Consider the following 24211-nt stretch of genomic DNA (forward strand, 5'->3'; position numbering starts at 1 on the left):
AAGTATTTACCTTTTGTGAGGCCCTGTGTTCAATCCACAGCACCACAAAAAGAAAAGGGGTGGTTAACTTAACAGTGAGTTTTTATTTTCTGAAGGTGGAGGAGATCAGTGAGGCAAGAGAGAGGAAATGAAAATGTGAGATATGTTGAGAAGGGGGGACTTATTTTTCTACAACGAAAAGGAGTTTTCCGGCTCTTGATTGATAATATTGAATAAAACAGGCAAGGTCCTACCTCAGGAAATGAGTTAAAATTTAGTAGGGGGAAAGATATTAATTTAAATAATAATAATAATAAAAGAGTAATTTGAGAAGGAGAAGCCTGTGATGGGGCCCAGGCTAAACCAGGGCCCTGACTAAGTCAGCGTTTGAGGCCACTTTTCTGAGAAAGTGATGTTTGGATTGAAATCTAAAGAATGAGTAGAAGTTAATTAGGCAAAGGCAGTGGGGTGGGTGAGAATATTCTAGGCATTGGCAAAGCAAAGGTCCTGTGCTAGGGACCTCTGAAGAAATAGAAAAAACCTGGTGGCTGGGCACAAAGAACATGGGACTAAGGAGACACCATTCCAAGGGGTAAGGCAGGAATAAGACTTCTGAAAATTTATCGTACTCCTTCATGGAAGATAATGATCGAGGAGACTGTAGTGACCTAGACCAGGGTGGCACAAAGGGGCTGGAAAGACATATATAAGACATAAACTGGGCAGGAAAATAAATAGACTCAGTGGGGGAGATGTGAGGAATGAGGGAGAGAAAGTCAAGGTTTGGGTCTCGTGGTGAAGCCAGAATTGGGGACAGGCAGTTAGTGTAGAAATAGGGGATCGGGTCAAATCAAGGAAATGAAGCCCTGAAGCCATCTGCCTCTGGAAGTTGGAGACTGCCCCTGGAAGAATGGAATGTCAAGGACCTCCAGAGCCCATTGATTACCAGATTTACCTGCCTTTATCAAGGACTGCAAGCATGGAGCTGCTAATTAATGCCCCCTGGGCCCTTACCTGCCTGAATCACCTTGGCCTCCCCCTGCCCATGGCTTCTCACTTTATGCAAAACCAGGCCTAGTCTCCTAGGCAGGATGGAGAGATAAGGGGGGAGAGAACTGGAGAACGAAAGAGACTTTAACCAATAAAAGATGTAGGGTGTACTCACTTCCGGGGACTTTAGAACATCAGCCATGGCCCCCCCCTTTTTTCCTGCTGGGAGAAATCTGTATTATTACCTTTAAATAAAACCTGCTTAATATGCTTGCCTTGGCGTGCTTCTCTAGTGTTCAAACTTCAACATTAGAAGGGCAGAACTTGTCACTGGTTAAATGGCGTTATCAATGGTATTAATGGATGCTAAGGCCATTCATCAAATTAGGGAACCCTGAAAAAAGTCCAGGCTAAAGGGAGAGGTACTGATTTTGATTTTGGACAGTTTGCTCAGATGGAGTTTGGGCTGTCCTGAGACATCAGCAACTGGATGAACAGTCTGGAACTTCAGAGAAGTCCAGACTAGAAATATCAGGTTGGGAGTCATTCACGCAGGGTCACTGAAGTGGTGGGTATGGACGAGGCTACCTAGGGAGGTAATGGAGTATGAATGTGTGGTGGGCATCTCACAGAGATTTCGTCAGTCCAACCAGTTTGGAAAACACTGGATAAATACACTTAAACTGACTTCTTTGCTGCAGGACTTCTCAGGCTCTTTCAAAGTCTAAGAAATGGTTTTGTTTCTGGAGAGAAAGAGAAGACTAGTGAGTACTGGGACTCTTGAAAAGCAGTCAGGCGTTCAGAGATTCCTAAACATTTTTGACCACAAAACCCTTCTATCACCAGGATACCTCACTGCATTGGACAAATCTTCCTGACAATAAAATATGGTAACCAGAATACTATTTTTGTTTTCTTTTGAGGATTAAACTACCCATAATACCTTTGCATCACACATGGCCAAGTGCTGTCATGATCACTTCTAACTCAATTCCCAAAACAACTTGGTGGAGTTGATCCTTGTATCCCCATCAATGGATGGGACTGAGAACTAGACGTGTCCAATGCCCAGCATTTCCAGCCATTGAGAAGCAGACTTGGAATGAAAGCCAGGGTCAGCCAGGTCACCATCTCCCAAGTTTAATGACCTTGACTGCTCCCAAATACAAGCATATGGGGCCCTTAACAATATTATTAATTTAATAGCAACAGTGAGGCCAGTGCCTGGACACTCCGAGCCTTCATCCTGGTAGCTAAGAAGCCTGTACTCTAACCCAGGCTGCCGCAGCCTGCTTACTCTGCTACCCTGAGTCAGACCCTATGTCCACCCACAGTGGAGGCATATGGTTGTCCTCAGGGATGTCAACTTTAAAGGTCAGAGCCATAACTCAAGCATCCTGGCTTCTCTTTCATAGTCAATTATAGAGCTACATCTATAAATATATCTAAAACTGCAGGGGAAAAAATGCTATTAATTATTTTAATCTTGCATCATGTGATAAGGAAATCTGTAAATTAATTCTGCTGAAAATCTTCATCTTTTAAGTTGATAGAAACTTAGGCTGATAAGGAAGAATGAAATCATATCATATGCAGGAAAATGAATGGAACTTGAGAGCATTATGTTAAGCAAAATAAGCCAAACTCAGAAAGTCAAGGGGTGTATGTTTTCTCTCCTATGTGGAAGTAGAGAGGAAGAAGGAAACCGAAGCTGTGTGTGTGTATAGTGGGGGCGAAGCAAGAACGGTAGAGGAGAGGAGAGGGACCATGGGAGGGAGGAGAGGAGGAAAAGGGAAAATACTGGAAAATGATATTGCCTAAATTACATTGCTGTGTCATGGGCATGTACAAATACCAAACAATGAATCCCACTGTTGTGTATAATTAGAACATACCCATTAAAAAATGGAAATAAAAAATATGGAAAATTAATTAAATACTAGTCAACTACAAGAAAGCTATTAAAGTATCCTTCTGAAAAAAAAGAAATTAGACTGTTGAAATAATAAAATTCTCAGAGAGAGGTACATACACCAAGACCATCTTCTAATATGAGTACAAGCCTCCTCTTTTTGTAGAATTAAATATACTCCCAGACCCAAAGTTTATAACACGCATCCTTGATTTATTTAATTCCAATATAAATTAATCATTTTTTTCAATTCCTGGCAATGTTAAGGACATTGGAACACTTTAATTTCATTTTCCTCCATTTTTTGTGTATTGTTGTATATTTTCATTCTATATATATATATACACTAACTCTCCAGGTGTTATTTTATACAGTCAATATTAATGTAGACTTTCCCATCTATTTAGCCTTTACAAAGTTCTTCATCCTTTCTGTACTTCCTTGCTTCTACCTAAAATACTTTAATTTTTTTCCTATTGTATCTATCAACTGGTTATAAATTATAGTAGCAAGTTAGAAATGTCTTTCGCTTTCATTCTTTGATATTTTCTGTGGGTATAGAATTTTAAATTAGTGATTCTTTTTTTTTTTTTTTTTTTGCCTTTTAAACTTGTCATTTCACTGTTTCTTAGCTTCCATTTTTTGTTATTGTTGTTGTTGTTGTTGACAAATCCACCGAGTATTGTGCCTCTGTGCATAATGTCCTTTTTGTTTTTCTTTTTTGTTTTTAACCTGTTCTACTATGATGGACCTCACTGTGAATCTCCTTGTATTCACCTGCTTGGGATTTATAGCACTTCTTAAATCTGTGGCTTTATGCATATTTTCAGTTTTCAAATTCTTAGTCATTTTCTCTTCAAATATTGCTTATATAACTCTATTTCTCTTCTTTCCTTCCACATTAATGTTTAATGGGGGCTAGAGGTATAGTTCAGTGGTAGAGTGCTTGCCTAGCATGTATGAAACCCTACGTTCAATCCCCAACATACACACACACACACACAAACACAGGTAATTGCAAAACTTTACAATGAGTCTCATATACCATTTGGGCTTTTTTCTGTATTTCCTAAACTTTTTATCTTGGTATAATTGTAATGAAGTATGAGTATTTCCTTCTGACCTATGTACAAGTTCATGAATCTCCTCTTCAGTTGTGCCTAATCTGCTTCTACTGAACTCTTAATTTTAGTCTTAGATTTTCATTTGGTTTTTCTTAAAACAGATTCTACATCTATAGCCATGTGCTGCAAAATGATGTTTCAATCAACAAAAGACCATGCATGAGGCTGACCCCGTGAGATTATGATGAAGTTGAAAAAATTCCTATCACTTGGCACTTTTCCTAGAACTTTTCTATGTTTTGATATGTTTAGATACATGGATTCTAAATGGTGATATTATAATTGCCTAAAGTTTTCAATATAGTAGCATGCTGAGCATGTTTGTAGACTAGGAGCAAAAGGCTACACCATATAACCTAGGTTTGTTGTAAGGTACACATCATATAGTTTTTGTGTAAATATACAATATGACATTCACAGAAGGATGAAGTCACCTAATGATGCATTCCTCAGAAAATATCCCCATTATTAAGTGATACATGACTGTATCTTTGAATAATTACATTTTTCTCTCGGTTTTCAGTCATTTGATCCTATCACCTGATACGCCTAGTAATTCTAAAAAACAATAATGCCATGTGTGAAAAATTGCAGTGCTAATTTGAGGCTCTACATGCTGTCATCCTCCAGAATAGATTTACTATTGTTTATGGTAGGCAGCTAGCTAGCAGAATATTTCCTTCATCTAACCTGAGCTTGAAATGGTTTAGATCTGAATCTCAAACTGTGTCAGGCTATTTCCACACTAATTTTATTGCCAGTGTATAACCCTTCAAGGTTCTCAGATGGAAGACTTGGGTGTTTACTAAGACCTCTCCTCCTTGGCAAGCCTTGAATTCTAATTTTTATCTTCTTAGTCTTGTGAGACTGCAAAGAGTCATACTCAGCAGCTTAGCATCTCGATACTTTGAAATCAGCAAATGAGTTATGGGGAAAATAGTTGCAGTTGTCAAACTGCTCACCTCTCTGAATTTCCCTTTTCTTTAGCACCTTGGATGCTGTCTCAATAGCTCTCTGGTGCTTTCAAGCAGATGTCTCACCTTAAAGTCTAGATTTTCTAGTTGTTCTTATAGGGGGAATTGGTCTGATTTAAGTTAATTCATCATAATTAGAAGGAGAAGTCTCCCCTTAAGAAGTTAATTGCTCTTTTTTAGATATCTTTTAGTAACTTTTGCTTTAAAACTCAGTCCCAGCTTCTAAAATGGAAAAAAAAAAAAAAAAAAAAAAACACCTCTCAGGATAACAAAAATAATTCATGCCTTAGATGGTATTATTTTTCAAGCAATATCTTATAATATCAACAATAACTAACAATGTTTGTGTGCTTACTCCGGGTCAGGTAATATCTCACACTTTAATAAAGTCTAGTGCTGTTCATCATCAGTTACCAGGGATGGGTTGTGGGTGAAAGATGGCATGCAATTCAACAAATAAAACCAAGGCCAAACTAAGATAAAAAGTAAGGCATTATCTGGGCTCTCAGATTTAAGGGAGTGCATAGGTAAAAAAGGTAATCTCCAAGCCTCAAGTCTTTTTCCAGAGAGAACTACTAGCAAAAATTAGTTGACAGGCAAAGATAGATAGCATTCTTTTCTTCCATTGTGTGCTTCCTAGTGGAGATGACAAAATGAAGGGGTAATAAGAGGATGAAGAAGAGGAAGAGAAAAGGAAACACTCAAGAACTTGTATCAATTGTTCTTGGAAATCAAGAATCAACTTTGTTTGCCTTTAGTAGATGTCAAATAATTGCAGGTTTGGGCCATACAAATAAGTTGGATGATAGGAGACAAAAAAGAAATGAAGGCGATGTGATATCAATGATCTACAACCCTGCCAAAAAGAAGTGAAGGGGAGAGACTTAGGCTATTTGCCCAGAAAACAGAAGTGCATGCCAAATACCTGGCACAGAGGATAGAACATAGCAGTCCCACTCAGCTCTCAGACACTGTGGAGTCTCACAACTCTGTGGACTCCTCTGGCCTCTGTAACAAAAAATAGGTGCTTCATTCTTGCTACTGTAGAAAATTCTATATAACACTGGGCTATTTTCACACTAGCTGTACTTTGAAGAATCTCATTTCCACCCGTTGAAGCAGGATGGGGTAGCAGAAGCATAGGTTTTAGAATAGGTCTACCTTGGTTCAAATCTTGGTCCTGATGCCTGGGTGACCTTGGGCAAATCATTTTATCTTCCTCAGCCTCAATCTCCTCATTGTGAAATGGGGATGATGATAATAGTTAACAAGAGAACATGAGATAATGCTAGTGAAGTACTTGGCAAAAAATGAAAGCAAGCATAAATTGTTGGCCAAGGCTATTATTTAACTTAATTCAGGGTCCTGTGGTGGGTAGGAAGGTCATACATGGTTCTCAGATATCAGTTCCAACATTTGAGAGGCAGCCTCATGAGTATTATGGGAGGGAAGATAAGGGTAGAAAGCATGAGAGTTTGCTTGGTTTCATGAATGTGTATAAGTTTAATCCAACAGAATGGTATTCCTAAGGCAGGTATCTAAAACTTTTTGGAGAAATGCTGCAAAATGTAGGAATATGGGAGGTCATTAGCTAGGTGTCCTGTTTTCACTCCTCCCTGGTAGGGAATTGGTTCTATTTCAAGGACATCACAGATCTCAGCCCCTACCTACCCCTTTCAGAAACACTGGGGTTGGAGGAGCGTAGGGTAATTATGCGGCAGTTGCCTCCCTAATCATGGTTAGAATGATCCTCCGTGGAGCACAGGGACCTCCTACTCATAAAAATCTCTGCCCAGTAAAATAATAAATATCAATTATCTAGCTCTTAATATGAATTGAATTAATACATGTCATTTTATCCAAGTGCATTAGCCTTTTATGCCTTACCTCTAGAATGAAAGTCTTGTGCCCTCAAGAAAGCCAAGAAACAGCAATAAGAAAAGGAGAGCTAGTAGATGGCCATCTCACGAGTCAAGAGAGCCTACCCCAGCTTCTGGTTCTCATTAGCTGTGTGGCTTTGGGTACTTTAATTTTACTTCTGTTGTGTTTAAAACCCTCATTAAATGGTCTCTAAAGCCTGCTGCAGTCCTAAAAATTGTCTCTATGACAGTGGTGTTAGCTGAGGCCAACCTGGAAATCACCACAGGAATAAAAGGCAGCCCAGCCCTGGCCTGACCCAGGACACCTGTACCTCTCTCCTGCCCTGCCCCCAGTCCACATGAAGCCCCCACCCCAGGACACGACCTCACCTGAGCCAGCCCCACTCCAGCCTCACTGTGCCTCCTCTGTTCCCTTCCTTAGCCTCTCTCTCCTACCAACCCCCACTTCCTGTCTAGTAGATTTACGATGCAGTTCAAAGAAGCACGGATGATATAACGGCTTTCCTGCTCCCTCCCTCTCCCAACTGACTTAACCTAACTGGCTCAGAGCCAAGCAGTTTTATTCTCCACAACCTCCCATATGTAAAAATACTCCAGGCCCCAGCCCTCCCGCCCGCAACATGGCGTCAGCTTCCAAACCCACTGGCCAGGCCTTCCCTCATGGGTGGGAAGGAGGCAGCCCTGGGAGGTGCTGCAGTCTAATTAAGTGTGAGGAAACAAACCATGGGCTTCAATTTTAAGCTCTGAAAATAGCAAGGGCCCAGGATTCATCTCTGTGGGCTGAGCTGTGAAATTTGTCTCTCCCCGCCTGCCCACTGGGGAGGAAAGGGTTTACCAGGCCTGCATCCTGCATCCGGAGGCCAAGGAGCTGGAGAAGCAAGCCGGAGAAGCAGGAGAGGAAGACCCAAGCCCAGGGGGATGGGACACTCTATCTCCACTTACTGTGATAAACTGGAGTAAAGTGAATCCAGGAGTTCCGGGTCCCACCAAATGTACCTCCAGGGCCCCATGTAGCTAAGAATGCTAAGCTCTGGCCAAAGCTGAGGTAAGTCTCTGGGAAGATAAAAAGCACATATCACATTGTCATGCATAATCAATCCTCTTGAGCAATAAGCAGGCTTCTAGGAGTCAACTGGACATCAAACCAGTTCAGTCAGACATTAAGCCAACTCCTGAGCATCTTCCTGTCCTCTACATCTGGATGGAGAGAGGTCAGCCTACAGAAGGAGACAGGCACCAAAACTAACTCCACAAATCAAGGGGTGAGAAGAGGGAGGGTGTGTGTGAAGTGGAAGCGGAATGTGGAAAGGGCAATCAACTTTGCCTTTGGGGTAACTCATTAGTCACTCACCCCATCCCAGCTCTTCTCACACTGGACTACCATGATCATCCACCTCCCTCACTGGACCTGGGCATGAGTCCCATGGGACCAGGCTTATAGTACCTCCTTCCATCCTGCACTCCGTGAGGGATGCCCGGTAGGCACCTAGCTGAAATGCTTTTGTTTCTTTGAGTCCTCCCCTTTGTCATAGCCAGTGCTGAGTCTGCTTTGTACCATCGTAAGATAAGTGCTTCTGATGACTTGTAGCATCAAAGGGAAGTGTATGAGGTCAAGATCAAGAACAAGCTAAAGGAGCAGTGAGAAAGCTTACCTAGGCTGCTTTTTGCAAGCATGAGGCCTGGCCAGCCACAGAGGTAATTACAGCAGAGTGACTAGAACCCCAGAGGGAGAGGACCAGGGGCTGAGGGGGGACAGGGTGGAAGTCACCTATGGCTGCCTGGGGGTCATGGAAGCTTCACAGAGGAGTAGGAATCTGCTTGGCCTTCTCCAGGTGGAGCTATCTTTCCGTTTTCTTCTGCCGTACAGTGCCAGCCACCTGGGTGCTGTGAAGAACAGAAGCTATCAGAGTACCCGGTTTACACTCCAGGGCACCTCTGTTACCTGGTCTCTTTGTTTCTGCTTCCAGAAGCCTCTTCAGGGCCCAGCGGGAGCTAACACAACCACCTTGTCTCTGCAGAGTCTGAGGCAGAATACAGGCCACACTGGGGCCATGATAATAATGCTGAGTAGTGGGTAGGGATGAATGGCTGAGGAGAATTATTTTCCTCTCAAGATCCACACTGTGGGCAACTGTCCCAGCTCCCACTGTACTTGTGGAGACACATCTCAGTGTGGCCAAACCAGAGAGTCCCCATTTGGAAGATCCCATTTTCTAACCACCCAGGCCCAACATCAATAGCAACATGGCCCCACAAGAAGCGGCAAGCCACAACTGCGGGAACTACCAGCACCAGAGTTCAAAACCAAATTCAGATACCAAGAACTCCCCTCTGGAGTGTAAAACCAAGTTCCGAAATAAGAAAAACAAAGTCTGCAGCCCAAGTTTCCTCCACAGGAGACACCCTGGGCAGGCAGCGCCCTCCTTGCAGCTGTGAGGCCTCCTCCCTCAGGCTGGCCCCTCATTGGGAACTAATGAGCCCCAGCTGTGCCAGCTTCTAGGCCTCCATGTTAACCCCTGGTTTCCCATATCACTGCCAGGAGGAAAAAAAAATGGGCTTCAGAAATCCTGTGCATTGCTGAGAGGCAGAGATCGCCCACCACAGAGTTAATGGTGTGTACCTTCCACAGCTTCCAGTAAATCCAAATGATAGTGACGGCTGCCATTTGTGGAGGGCCTCCCCTGCTTCACCCACTGGCACTACCATCTCTTCTCTCACCTCTCATCTTTGCGACAACAAAGGCAGGACAGGCTCACCCATCTTGTAAATGAGAAATTGAGGCTGTGCAGCCAGCAAGTGGAGGCAAGATTTAAATGCGCTGTTCTTTCGCCTACTCTATCGCTTATTTTGGGTAAAAATAGATTTTCAAATGTACCACTTAAAGAGATCGCCACCCTTGCATGGTCCATTTGTAGAAATTTTTAAACTTTGGATGGGAAGAATCAGGATTTCATCCCATCCAAGGGGGGCTGGCTGACATTGAACAAGTACCAGTCTCCTTGAACCTCACTCAATTTCATCAAAATGGTGCAGGGCAAAATATCTGTCTCTGTTCCTTCCTGGTCTTGTTAAAAGGCCAAATCCAGTTGTTGAAACATGGTAAACTGCAGAGGACCGTGAAGAAAGACAATGATGCTTGATGACACCGTGTAAGAACACCACAAATTCTAATTCTGGCAGGCTCAACCAGATTGTAGAAGAGTGAGTTTGGAGCCTGCTGTCCCAGAAGCCCTTCATTTCATTTGTAAGAAAGAGGCTCCAAGGCATTCTAAAGAACTGTTGTTTTTATGATTTTGGATGATCAGAAGGTTTGCTGTGGATGAATCTCAAATGCTTTATGCTAAGTGAAAGAAGCCATATGTGAAAGGCTCCACAGTGCATGTGCCCACCCTGGGGAGGAGGGTGTGAGGGCTTCCCCTTGTGTTCCCACCTTAAGGGAATCTGGGGTGGGGAGGAGCACACTATTCTGGGTGGAAGCCTCTGGCATAGTCCTAACTCTTTTCTCAGGGTCCTGGAAAGAGACACCTGGGCCATTTTTAGGTGCTCCAGGTGCACTCTAGGGAGAAAAACATGATCTAGGTCCTTGGACCTGCAGAATACTTGCAATTTATAAACAGCCCCCTGAATGCACAAGAGTCTTGTTCAACAGCTGTCTGAGCACCAGAGTGTCAATGAACAGGAACCAATGGCAGAGGGAGGTCAGCAGCTGTGAGGACAGCCTGTGAGACGTGCTACATTCCAAGTCCAGGTCTGGACCTTCTCAGCTCCTCCAAATCCATGCCATAAATCCAGCCTGGTGCAAAAGGACATAATCATTTCCTATGGCTCTTTTTAAGCCACTTAGTGGCTTAACCGACAACAAATTTGTTATCTTATGATTCCAGAGGTCAGAAGTCCAGAATGGGTCTCATTGAACTAAAATCAAGGAGGCATTGGTAGGGCTGGTCCCCTCAGAGGCTCTGGTGAGAACGCTTGTCCTTGCCTTTCCCAGTGTCTGAAGCCTTGCCCTCGTGGCTTTATGTGTGGCCTTTCCTCCATCTTCAAAGCCAGCAGTGACCCGCTGAGTCTTTCTCATGCTGCCATCTCTCTGGTTCTGAGTCCTTTTTTTTTTTCTGATTCCCCTGCTCCATTTAAGAGGCCTTGTGATGACGCTGGGCCTATCCAGATAATTTTATTTTTAATAAAAATCTGTTGATTGATCCTTAATCCTTAAAAAAAAAAAAAAAAAGCAGCTTAAGAAAACAAAAATCCTTAAACCCCTCCCACCCCACTTAATAATCTAACATATTAGTAGATCCCAGGGATCAGGACATGGTCTTTGGGGAGCTATTATTCTGTCTGCACACAAGACATTCCCAAGTAGGTGGGCATTTTTACCTTTGACCCCCAGGGATATCCAAAATTTAGTGTACTTCAGGATCACAAGAGACAATCTGGAATGGGCCCAAGGCATTGGAATTCTTAGGTTATTCCCTCATGCCTTTCTGATACACGTGATCCAAAGACCACATATGGAAAAATCTGCTTTCCCTTGTCATTGGCTAGGGTATAGTTATGGTAGTGGGACCCTGGGGAAGAGTTGGGGTAGAGGGTATAGGCCAAGAGATGGGGCAAGGAGTGAGAAAGGAAAAAGGATAAAAGAGAGAAAAGGAACTTGGGTATACATTTTAGCAAACCTAATTACAGGATCTATGATAGTGATTGAGCAATTCCATTGTATTAATCAATACAGCTAAATTTTAAGCACCTATTGTGTGCCAGGTTCCAAGTGCTGTCCATGTATCACCTCATTAATCCTCATAATGGCACAACAAGATAGAGTTATATTATTATGTCTGTTTTGCAGATAAGAAAACGAAAGCTCAGGGGGTTGGGAACAGGCAAAGCCAGCTGCCAGCCCATTGCCTGCCTTTGCCTTCTAGCTCTAACCACTAACTCTGTCATAGTACTGGCACACAGATGGCCCTCAATAACTACATTTAAATCACAAGGTGAATAGGAAGAAAGGCATCTGCATTTCCTCGTAAGACTCCTCAAGAGAGGTATTACCCGGCTGGGGAGAGGTATTATCAGTACCCCTCATGAAACAGAGAAGGCTCCCAAAGCTTGGAGAAGCTAAAGTCCCCGCCACTGCATGAAATTATGAATATGGACTATGCCTCTCATTACATCAGGGGGCCTGCAAGCTGCATATTCTCACAAAAAATTGTGTTCTTGCGCAGGGCCGACGGTGCATGCCTGTAATCCAAGCAACACCGGAGGTTGAGGCAGGAGGATCACAAGTTCAAAGCCAGCCTCAGCAACTTAGCGAGAGTCTGAGCAACTCAGCAAGCCTCTGTCTCTAAATAAAATATAAAAAAGGGCTGGGGATGTTGCTCAGTGGTTAACCACCCCTGGGTTCATTCCCTGGTACAAAAAACAGATAAATAAATAAATTGTGTTCTTGTGGTGTGTGGTGCACTTATTACTACACAAAAAGCTCACCATTATAAAGCTTGATTTGCTTTGAGCTCTATGGTTAACGAGTGACTTCTTTAAGAAGAAACTTACTGAATCAGGCCCATGCAGTGGCCACACTGCCCAGGGAAGATGTTTTTATTCCTTCAGAGGTGGAGCCAGCTCTGGGCATGGCTGGGCCTTGGGGGAGGAGGCCTGGATCCTTGCACTCAGGGAGGCACAAACATGGCAATTAAAGCCCAAACCACCCTGGTAGGTCCTCTTTAATTACATTCTTCCCCAAACACCTGGCAGGACTGCAACAGTGCCCTGGGCAGGAAGGGGTCCATCTGGGTCCTTCCTGTAGACAGCGACATCAGAGGACTCCTGTTCTCTCTTCCTGTCTCTCTGTCCCTGTCTGTATCACCTACCTCTCTCTTGCGTGTGCACTTGTTCACGTATGCGTGCGTGTACACACACACAGACACACCCCAGAGGACAGCTTCGGGCTGCTGCCATTTCCTAACCCCTTCAGACTAGCAGCAAAGTACCCTGAACTCCTGTCTGCCTCAGGCACATGTTCCAACTAGGTCCCCCCAGGTCGCTGCATCATTTCACTTCCTTGGGAACACGCTGTAGGGCTGTATGGGGGGCACCGCCTCCTCTGAAATGGACACCGTGGAGCAAGCTACTCTCTACCAACTCCCATTGCTATTCCTGTCCTCCTGGCCCCATCCCGACTCCCAGCTCCAAGTCCCCTTTTGTCTCTTTCATACTTTTCCCTTTCTCTCTTCTTTCCCCAGCCCTTAGGATGCACTTTCTATCCCAGCTCCCTCCCTAGGGTCCTGCTACCTTAAGTGTGTGGCATTGGAGGACTGAACCAGAAAGGGTGGTTACCCTTTAGGAACAGTGAATCTCTGAGCCCATATTAGACTCTGCCTCAGTTTCCCTTCTGGAGAATTAATGAATTAGCATTACTAACACCTCACTCAAAACAAGGTCTGTGGTTCTGCCCCGCATGCAGTGGTTTGCAAAGCGCGAGCTCCTTTTCTAGGCTCGGCATGAGCCCTCTGTGAAGTCTGGAGTATGCAGGCAGTGGACTTGGCAAATGGGGAAACTGACACCCAGAGTAATAGAAGTGATTCACTCTGGTACCCACAGCTCTTGGTGGCAGAGCCAGGACCAGAAATAATTCTTTTGACTATCTCTTTCCAGGACATTCGAGTCTTGGAGATCATGACGGTGATTCTCTGGTACACAGCATGGGGGAAGCAGACCCTGAGCACAGCAACTGCTGAAAGATCCTAAAGAACATCAAAGAAGGAAAGAGCAGACGAAGCTTGTCACCTGGGTACCTTTCATTCATGATTACTTCGTAATATAATTACGCTGAGGGGTTCATTAGATTATGTTCCTATATGGTAAAAACCCCCAGTTGCCCATGGAGGAGGGACCAATGAAATGGTCAATAGTGATGAGGTCTTCATGGAGGGCTTTCTCTGTTGCTCAGAGACTTCCGGGCATGCTCTCAAGTCTGCATGACCCTGCAGTGCAGGCAGCCTTGACTCCATTTCAACACCAGCAAAACAGAGGTAACTGACTCACTTATCACCACTGGGCTGGTGACCTGTAGGACCAGGTGCCAGTCAAGGTGGACCCATTCCAAGGCTGTTTCCCTGCCCACCCCTTGACATCAGCTCTCTGGAGATGTAAGCTTCTTCTGTTGTCAACACCTCTTGGCTTCTGTGGCCGGTGCCACCCTGCGCAGTAGGGCAGTGGGAAGGTATTAGTATTAGAGCTTCTCCTCTGGAGGAACCCGTTCCCTCCTTGGGAGGAGGAATCAGTGAGACCCCAGAGCTACGAAGACAGCCCTGCTCTGAAGGCTGGCAGGCTTGCCCAGAGCACCTTGGCCTAGGGCCTGGTCCAGCGCTGCCATCCCATGCCCAGCCTGGCTGTCCTCCAGCTGGTTGTGCAATCTCACCATGAATAGGCCTGGGTGTGTGGTTTGGGACCAAGGAGGCCAGACTTGTTTCCTTTGGAGTGACAGCGCCCCTTTGGAATTCTGGGAGGTGAGAGAGCCCAGCTGTGAGGTCAGGCTACTGACCCCGAGGCAGGGCGGTCCAAGTTGGTGGCGTGAGGGGAGGAGCCTGAGGCCAGACTGGATGGACAGGTTGGCAGCATGACTCTTCAGTGTGCAGAAATCACCAGGGTGCTCAGAGCTGCTTCCCTCCCTAGCAGTCACCAGGTCACCCTGACTCCACCTCCTAAGCCTCCCTCCCACCTCCATTCATCCTCACCTCCTGGTCCAGGCCTCCCTTTCCTTAGGTATGGAATATAGATTTGCAATTTTTCTTTTTCTTTTTTGGTACCAGGGATTGAACTCAGGAGTGCTCCACCAATAAGCCACAAAACCAGCCCTTTTTATATTTTATTTCAAGACAGAGTTTTGCTGAGTTGCTTAGGTCCTCACTAAGTTGCTGAGGTTGGTTTCGAACCTGTGATCTTCCTGCCTCAGCCCTTCCCAAGTTGCTGGGATTACAAGTGAGTGCCACCATGCCTGGCTGCAATTTTCTTTTTAAAAATATTAGAAGTATGAGACTGAGAAAGCTGGGATTCACATACCTTGTTGGTGGTATGATTAACCTGGAGAGCCATTTGGTCAACCTCTGTCAAAATCACTAATTGTGTATCATTTGACCAGAAATTTCACGTTTGGGCATTAATTCTACTAAGATTCTTGCACATATATGAAATATTATATGCATAAGGATACTTGTTGCAGTGTTGCCAACAATAAATGCTTGGAAACAATTCAGTGTCCAGTGTCTATCAATAGGGTCAATAGGTGTCTCCTGGCTAAATCAGTTATGGTGCATTAATAGAGTAGAATTCTATGTAACTACAGAAAAGAGCCAGGAAACTTGCTTTGTACTATCTCCTCCAAGGGAGAGAAAATCATTCAGAAAGCAAGATGGCCAATAGTATAATGTGTTTTTGTGTAACAAAGAGGGGAAAGTAAGAATCAGTGTTTTTATTACTTGAAGGTATACAGGAAGTTCTGAAAAGATACACAAGAAACTTGGGAGGAAAGAACTAGGCAGATAGGGTCAAGGATGGTGGGAAGACATTACCTGTATCTTTTTATGTTTCTTGGCTTTTGAGACATGTGAATGCATTATCTTTCAAAATATTAAAGATATAGTGCAAAGAAATGAAAATAATTTTTAAAAAATATTTTATTTTAGTTGTAGGTGGATACAATACCTCTATTTTATTTTCATGTGGTGCTAAGGATCAAACCCAGTGTCTCACACATGCTAGGGGAGTGCTCTATCACTGAGCAAGAACACCAGCCCCAAATGGAGATAATTTTGACAATAAGTTCCATAACTCAATTTCCCTAATACAATGAACATTTGTCTTTGGGAGACATATCCTAGCATGGGCACCTACTTCCTACTTGGGGGGGCTGCCCACAGGTACTTATTCGTGGGAGGAAATATCCCTCCTGGTCCCTGGTCCTTCCAGGTGGGGCTCAAACAGTAGGAAGCTCAGATTTCTCTAACTCTGGTGGCAACAGCAAGGGCCTGAGTCCTGTGGTGGGGTGCAGTGTCCAGTACACAATAATTATTTTGATTTTGATTTTTTGCCTTTTAGTATTTCTTTCCAGCCATAGTTTCACACTGGTACATATTTATATTCTTTATATCATAAATATATAGCTATAAAACAGATATTTGATATAATGTATATGAATAGTTTTCATAATTACTCTTTTAGTGGATGTGTAATATTTCTTTGTTCTGGTTAAGTACATCCTATGCTATCATATTCAAGATGTTAAAGGAAGAAGTTATGGAGACACAAATTTGCAATATTGTTATTCATTTATATAGTCAGATTCCTGTTACAGTGTAGTTATCTCATTATCTCCAGTACCAGTCTCAATATCCTTCTCCCACCTTATTCCTTACGCCCTCCCATCTCAGAAGAACAGGAGTCAAAGCCAGTCTACCTCAGCTCTTTGGAAGCTATATTTATCTGTATAAAAGTAGCACACTCCCTTTTGATAAGTTAAAATAATATACAATGTTAAAAGCTGAAAACCAAGCTCCCTTGCCTTTCTCCCCCAGTTTTACCCATTACCAAGTTTTCCAGGAATTCTAGATCACAGCCTCTCAACTTGGTGGACAAGTCACAGGCGTTGAGTTGCTGATAGCTCAGTCCTTGGGGCTCTTTAGGGTCTGTGGCTGAGAGCTGCAGGCCAGTCACCTGGAACCTGGAGGCGCAGTTTTCTCCAACTTTCTGTGGGCCATATAAACATCATCATGGTGCCTTGTTGTAAAGATAGTTCACGAATTACCATGGCTTCTCATTTCCCCAACATCTTTCGAGAATATACCTCTTAAGCGTACTTCAGGGCTTCTTTTTTTTTTGGTACTGGGGATTGAACCCAGGGTTCCTTAACCACTGCACCACATCCCCAGCCCTTTGCGAGACAGGGTCTTGCTAAGTTGCTGAGGCTGGCCTTGAACTTGAGATCCTCCAGTCTCAGTTTTCCACCACCATCCAAGAGAAGGGATTCTTCTCCCTCCAGCCCTGCATAAGTGGCCCTCTGAGCCACTTCTACTGCTCTCTTCAACAGAGATGGAAGCAGAGCTGGGCTTGGACTGTTTTCTGAGTGTATCCCTCTTCACACCCTCACCTCCAATATACTCCCTGCCCATTTCCACCATCCAGGCACCAAAGGAACCAAAAAATGTTCCCGTGGCTGCCTTCCTCCTCCTCCTTACCATGGGGGGCTGTGTGTATGCAGGTGTCTGGTGGGTGGTGGCTATGAATCCCACTTCCCTCTACCTTTGGTCCTGTGTTGTGCTCGTGGTGCGGTAACTTGGTCATTGTGTCAGAGTAGCCTTCACTGACTGCGAGTTTCACTCTCAACTATTTGAATGTTTGCAAAATCAAACTCCCAAAGCGTCTTAGACATCAGTCCATATTTTTGTTTTAAACAAGATGCTGAAGCAGGGACGCTCAGCGAGATTTGGTTCTTTACTCCACAGTCTCGTGGAGGGCAGGGCCTGGGTCGGGGTTCTCTCTGTGCTGTCAGAGGTCCAACCACTGCCACACCTGAGACTGACTGACAAACTGCTCCCAGAGTTAACTTAAGGTTTTTGGTTGCATTTTTACATGGCTTTGGAGAACTTTGAGACTCTTATGACCAGGGGCACTAGATTTTCACCTTTACTCTTTTGAGAGACAGAAAAAAAATTTAGAGACAATCTCAAGGGGAATACCCTTTCCCAGTTGGCAGTGGTATTAGAAGATGTTTTACCTTTGTAGTAACTGCAAAAACCTGACTAAAGCACAAATGTCCACCAATACAGAACCCATCCCAAGAGCCAACCCTCAACTCTCTTTCACTTCTCTGATCTAAAGCCTATCATGTTGCTTGGGACCTTTAAACCAGAATTCTGGGGGTTACTGTAAGTGCAGTCATTTTAACAATGTGTGTATTAAGAAGCACGATCAAGGCTCCTAAGAATAGTTTACAGTAGGGTGGAGTTCCTCCTAATCTAAGGAGGAGGCACTGCATGTACACACAAAGGAAAAATTTACGCTGCTGCCATCAGAAACCTGAAGCACTGTGCTTGCCTTTCGACGCGCAGGAGGGCCTGTCGATGACTGACGCTCATTTGCTGGACTCGCCTGAGGAGGACCTCATTAGGGTCAGACTGCTGGCAGGTTAAAACCTCTGGCAGTTGGTGAAGGCAGTCTAATTCTTGCCTCCTCTGGGGCCACATGACTCAGTATACACGGAAAGCGGCCACTGGTAAACATGAAGAACTCCATAAACCTGCATTTATTAAATTGTCTGGTTGTCTGTGGAGGTCAAAAATAGGCCAGAAGCCAGGCACGATGGTGCATGCCAGTAATCCTAGTGATTCGGGAGGTTGAGGCAGGAAGATCACAAGTTCCAGACCAGCCTCAGCAACTTAGTGAGGCCCTCAGCAACTTAGCAAGACCTTCTCTGCAGCCTGTGAGGCAATCCGTGGGAAGACCTTGAGATAAACTCAACCATGCATTCCTAGGGTTAAAAAAGAGGGTGGCAAAAAGACTTCTTGGAGTAAGACAAGACAAGAGTGTCGTTGATGCTTTATTTACATGCGTCACCATCTCTTTTACAAACTAGATTACAGTTTTAAATGGAATACACAAGGCAATATCTACAAACACCAAGGAAATTAAGTACTGCATCTCCATGTCATTTGGAAAGGGGAAGATTCCCAAATCAAACTGGTTTTGATCCTTGAGAAGAAAGTCTGCAGAGTTAAGTCATGGCAACATATGGTTAGACAAAATCCTCAGTAAGAATGCGATGTGATAGTGTTCGCTTTGAAATAAAGGATGAGGTGCTTCAAACCAAAGGATGAACTACTCGATTCTTAGGTGTTTGAGTATGGCCATGCACCATAGTTAACTCTAGTTTGTATAGGGTATGAGCAAGAAATTGAAACAGAGAAGACAGTTTTACAGATACTGTATACAGATTTTTTTCCATTCATGCAACTTTTTTTTTCTTAAAAAAAAAGTTAAACATGTGAAGCCAAAATGCACAATACATTTTTTTTTTAAATATTCACTAATTTTTCTGGTCCTCCTTCACATCTGTTTACATTTCCTGCATACATAATGTGCTAGGACAAGTATACAAGAGAAGACTGATTGCCAGGCAATGAGATAATTTAGAGAAAAAGTGATCAGACACACAGTTTTTTTTTTGTTTTTTTTTTTTCTTCTCTTTTAAAAAGCAGTCACACAAGTATCTCTGGAGTGTGGCAGAGGCCTTGCCATCATTCATTCATCAAAGAAAAACACATTAGAATAAAACTAAATGAGGAAAATATTTCATTCAACCTACAAAATATGTTACCCACTTAAGAATTAGATCAAATATAACCTACTCTTTTCAGTTACTTGGGCCTTTAAGATGGACATGACTCCACAAGAATTTCATTCTCCCCTCGTGCCCCGCCTCCACCAGGCTCCAGAAGGGGCTGGCTTTTTCATACCTCTTTACCAGTGATTGCATTTCTACCAAAAAAATTTGGTTTTCTTAATTAAAAAAAAAAAAAAAAAATCACATTATGTCTAATTTTATGGTATTTCCCAAATACAGGAAGAAAAAAGAAAAATCAGAGTTCAGGTCTGTCAAGAATTTTCTTTTCCATTTGAGAGAGAAAGGGTAACAATTGTATTTCCCCTTGTCAGCCCTTGGCGCCAGCATGTGGATACGAGGACTTGCTCTTTGACTGCTTTAGTCTTGATGGTCTTTTCCAAGAGAATTAAACGTTCCTTATTCTCTAAATGGATGGAGTTCATTAGGTAGAGGCAAAGTCTGTCCCTAAGATCCTTAAGCTGAGTACAAGTTTGGAAGCCACCTGAAGTCACACCCTGAGATGGGGCAAACCTGTCCTGAGTAGTAAGCTACAATGTCCTCTCCTCAGGGCGGGGAAGTGAAACACATGATGCTAAAAATCAACACAGAAAATAAGATCCACCTTTGTAGTCACGTGTGTGCATGGTCCTCCTAGTACCAGGAGAGACAGACTCCTGAAAAAAATTGCTTGAATGTGTTCAGCATTCGTTACGTTGCAGAGGATTCAATTAAAGGAAACCAGCCTCAGATGCATTCACAGTTAAGGGGGTGTGCTGAACCCAGCGGTCAGTCCTCCCGCCGGGATAGTGAAGGCTTGCAATAAAGCTCTTTTCTAGCTTTGGTACAGGTATCAAGGTCTGGAGCCCCAAGAGAACCCCAGAGTGCATGTCAACGCTAGGTTCACTGCTTTCGAACTTCTCATCACAAAGCGGGCAGCTCAGGGAGAGGCAGAGGGCCAACCTGCATGGCTTGCTCTTATAGGACTCAAACATTACAGCCCCTGGCCCAGGCTGCTAAGTAATCCGGTAAGGTGCCCCAGATCAGAACATTTGTTGTCAGGGATACAAGATACTCGAATGCAATGTGGTGATCACTAGTTGGCCCATCCTGAAAGGGTCCTGATATAAAGGACAGAGGGTTCAGGCCACACCTCTGCCCAGTCTGACCACCACAGACCCTGGCTAGTCTAAGGGACCTTGGACTGAGTTCAGGTGCGGGTGCAGGGAGTCTGGGCAAGGCTCTCCGGGCCTGGGAAGTTTCATGGTGCTGATGCTGCCTTTGACCAGGCTCTGGTCTCAGCTCTCCACAATGCTCTATGTGTAGATGCTGTTTGAATTATTTAAAACACAAAACAAAATCAAAGGATTCCCCCTCCATTTTCCTGACCTGTTCTGTAGCTGCCCTGTGTCCTCATGCCACTCTGTCTCTCCCTCAGCTGTTTCACATTAAATTATAATCGGGTTCTAGGACATTTTGTAAGACACTGTGCCTGAAATCCAATAAACATTGGAAAAGAAGAGAATAAATGAGATGCCACATGTCTGAAAGGAATTCAACATTTTCAAGCAGGAACACACTGGAGAGTTGCCTTTCTTACTCTGGGCACAGCTGCCTGGGTCCATAAAACTGCACAGGTAAGTACCTGAGTTGTGAGCTCAGGAGAGAAATTCTCAGGGCCCTCACACTGGAAGCACTGGGGATCCTCCCTTGTATCTGATCTCTCTGCACACCCCTTCCCCTGCTTCCCTCCCAGCTGCTACCACTGCCTCTGCAGTGCATCCCCACCCAGGCACCTAGGGAGCCAGAGAGGCATCCCTCTTTGCCCATGTCGGACAGTTCTTGCGTACATCAGACTACTAAAGAACGGAGGAAGTAGCTAGCATTATTAAAAAGGAATATAGTAGGCAAGTCCGGCTCACTGACAAGCAGACCACGTGAATAGGATACATATTTTAAAAAATCATACATACTTTTAAAATGAAGATTATAAACATGTAGCAGTTCAGAAAAGGCAATATGCTATAGGTCTACTATAACCACAATTGCACGACAATTTACAGATTCAGTAAAAGACAGGGTGAAATCGACAGGGCCATCGCTCAAACGGGACAATCCAAGCGAGGCAGGAGAGACGTGTGACAATACTAAATGGAACTCTCATTATGCTAGGAGCTGTGCTCACCACCAAAATCCCTCACCCCTGCCCCAGAGGAGTTACAAAGCAAAGGTGCACAAAGGGTCCCTGGAGGTGGTGGTGGGTGTGGGGGTTAGGTGGCATGTCTGTGTCGCTGCTCACTGCCACGGTGCAAGCATCAAGGGGAAATCAAGCAGGGAGGTCTGTGCTGAAATACTAGCCTGTATTCCTAACGCCCATGCACAAGGTTCCATTTTTGTACTGTACATAAAATATATTTATACATTTATATGCCTAATGCTTTTTATGCAAAGAAAAGTCTTCATATATCACTTTGGAAAAGTATGTATATGCTGTGCTAATCAGAGCGTCGTCACACCAGTTTCATAGGTACCAAAGGTGTTCCCAACTATTATGTCTACCAAAGGGGGCAACAAATATATCACACTTTCCAGGTTAAACAGAAAGCACCTATACAGCACCATAACTTTTTGAAAACAAAACAAAATGAAATCGATAGAAGCAGGAAAGTTAAAAAAAAAAAAAAAGAAAAAAGAAAAGTCAAAACTGCCCTATCTTGTACTTCCATGTGTCACTCGTACAATTATAACCTAAGCTTATAAAAAAAATCAGTTTGTATACTATTGCCTTTCACTCATACACTTCTAGAAGATCAGATTATACATAGCAAGGTTGAAAATAATCAAGGATGTGTATTTCAAAAACAGTGAAGTCAGACCTGCCTTTAGCATTGACTTGGTTTGTCCTCTTCACACATTTCTCACTGCAAGCTTAATGCTCACCTGTACGTTCATTTCTTTTGCAAAGCAAAACAGGACACTTTTTTCTCTTTAAACTAAATCCTTTAGTGGCTTTTGGCAATGAGTGGACAGTGGGGGCGACTTCTTTCCTGAAAAGATCTAGTTTCTCACTGACAGGCCAACACCATCCACTGCATTAGCTGAGGAGACCACAGGCCCTACTGACCTGCAGCTGCAGAGCAGGCACTGGGAGTCTCGTCCACAGACCACCCTGACTCAGAACTGGAAACATACTGGGTCAGATGCGCGCTGCACTCGGTCCGCCTATGCGTGTTCCGTCCTGGGCGGGTGCGCACAGCCAACAATTGTGCCATTGTTCAGTTTTTAGAAAAGGGTAATTTTCTACTAAACAAAAGAAGAAAGAAAATCCCCTTCTAGTTTATGTAATGTGTTAGTTTATGGAGTTCCATGGGCTCAAGAGCTTGTGATGCCCGAAGCCAGAATGGTAACTGGTACGACATTTTCCTTCTGTTTTAAAATTTGCCAGGGGAAGGACGGTTAACATCTTAACAGAAAAATACTGCAAGCTAATGCGTGTGGAAAACTCAAAAAGGTCAAAGGAAAACACACACAAAACGACACTTAAAACATCCCATAAACCATCGCGCTATTAAAACACCACGGAATTGCCAGTGGGGGCTCACGGTGTGCTCTGAAGGAGAGTGGGTGCTGACAGGGGCTGTCCTCTGCTGGCAGGTGGCTCGCCACCCCGGATGAGGAAGATTTTGCATACTTTATAGAGTTCAGTTCCAAGGGTAAGTGCTTCACCCGGGTAAGGGGCCATTAACAGTCTCTGCTGGGTTAGGAAAATGGCGCGGAATTCACAAAGGTGTTAAGCTGTAAACGGTATCACTGTCCACTTGCTGAGAGCAGATTTGGCAAAGGGTTTTCTCTGTAGGTCTTGTGTCAGTTTGAGGGTCTAAAAGAGGAGAAAAGAAGATCACACATCATTAAGGACTTTAAATAGCAAGAATGGGCACCTGGTCTCCTCATCCCACCCAGGGCGCACCAGTAAAGCATTTCCAGGATAAGGCAGGACAATGACTTACCTTATTTCTTATTTTGTCCTAATAATAAAGTGCTCTGAAGTTGAAAGCCTCAAAGGAAATGGAGTCATTAGCTTTGGGAAGTTAACAAAGACAGGGCACATTAGGGGTGCTTTAGTCTGTTAAGTTAGGGACGTCTAGGGTGCAAATGAGGTTTTGTTCCAGACTTTTGGACTGAGAGGTTTCCTGGGGACATGGAACTTTCATGCCCAAACCAGGTAAGCTGGTCACCAAAGTAGACCAGCTATGCTTCTCTGGTTCTTCCCCACCATCCAGGCAGCCTGAGTGAACTTGCTGGACACCCTTTCCCTTAACACCCTGATGACATGACTACATTCTGCAAAGGCTCAGAAAGTCTGCATTACAGGGTGTGGGTAATCTTGACTTCCCCACCATAAGAACAGCAAGTCATCTCTAAGTAGGCTATCTTAGGAATTTGACTTTTACATTAAAAAACTTATATAACAAAAAAATTATTTAATATGCACGGAGCCAAACATATCTCCCACAAAACATCCCTTTAACAAATAACAACATAACTATTATTATTTTGTCTCCAACAGTCTTCAAAGGAAAGGCATAGTGAAGGTACTCCTAGATCACCTGAATTTAGAAAAGTCCTTTCAGACTTCTGGTGACCACTGAGCCCAGAAAGGTTAAGAGAATTAATCAGGGGAAAAAAAAAGAGACTCGGTACTCAGATGTAGTTTAAGAAACTGATGTGACAGGGCTCAAGACAAAGGATCTTTTGTTTACAGAGACAGTATTGGCTGTCAGGGTGGTAAAAGGGAAAAAAAGCTCAAGGCCAAGAACTGGACAGGAAGGTAGGAGTGAGGCACCATGAACTGAGACCATGTGACTAAGTAATGAAAATACATCAGAAAACACGCACACCACATTATACAGCTGCCTCCCCCACCAGGAGACACCATACATCCACTTGGAATTTCCAAGTGTGCTTGTGACTTCAATTTCCTC

General features: G+C 43.9%; 1 protein-coding gene and 1 long non-coding RNA gene across 4 annotated transcripts in view; one reads left to right on the top strand and one right to left on the bottom strand.

Moving 5' to 3' along the window:
• The window catches only part of LOC306665075, a 238796-nt gene that overhangs the window by 65723 nt on the left and 148862 nt on the right, over positions 1–24211 (top strand). The gene's annotated exons all lie outside the window — the stretch shown is intronic.
• FOXO3 (forkhead box O3) overlaps positions 18437–24211 on the bottom strand; it is a 118538-nt gene continuing 112763 nt past the window's right edge. For all 3 annotated transcript variants that reach the window (XM_079146308.1, XM_079146310.1, XM_079146309.1), the window contains one exon: positions 18437–23106. The gene's annotated coding sequence lies outside the window, so the exon portion shown is untranslated. The remainder of the gene's footprint in view (positions 23107–24211) is intronic.

The sequence above is a fragment of the Sciurus vulgaris genome (assembly GCF_902686455.1).
Source record: "Sciurus vulgaris genome assembly, chromosome: 7".
Classification (NCBI taxonomy): Eukaryota; Metazoa; Chordata; class Mammalia; order Rodentia; family Sciuridae; genus Sciurus; species Sciurus vulgaris.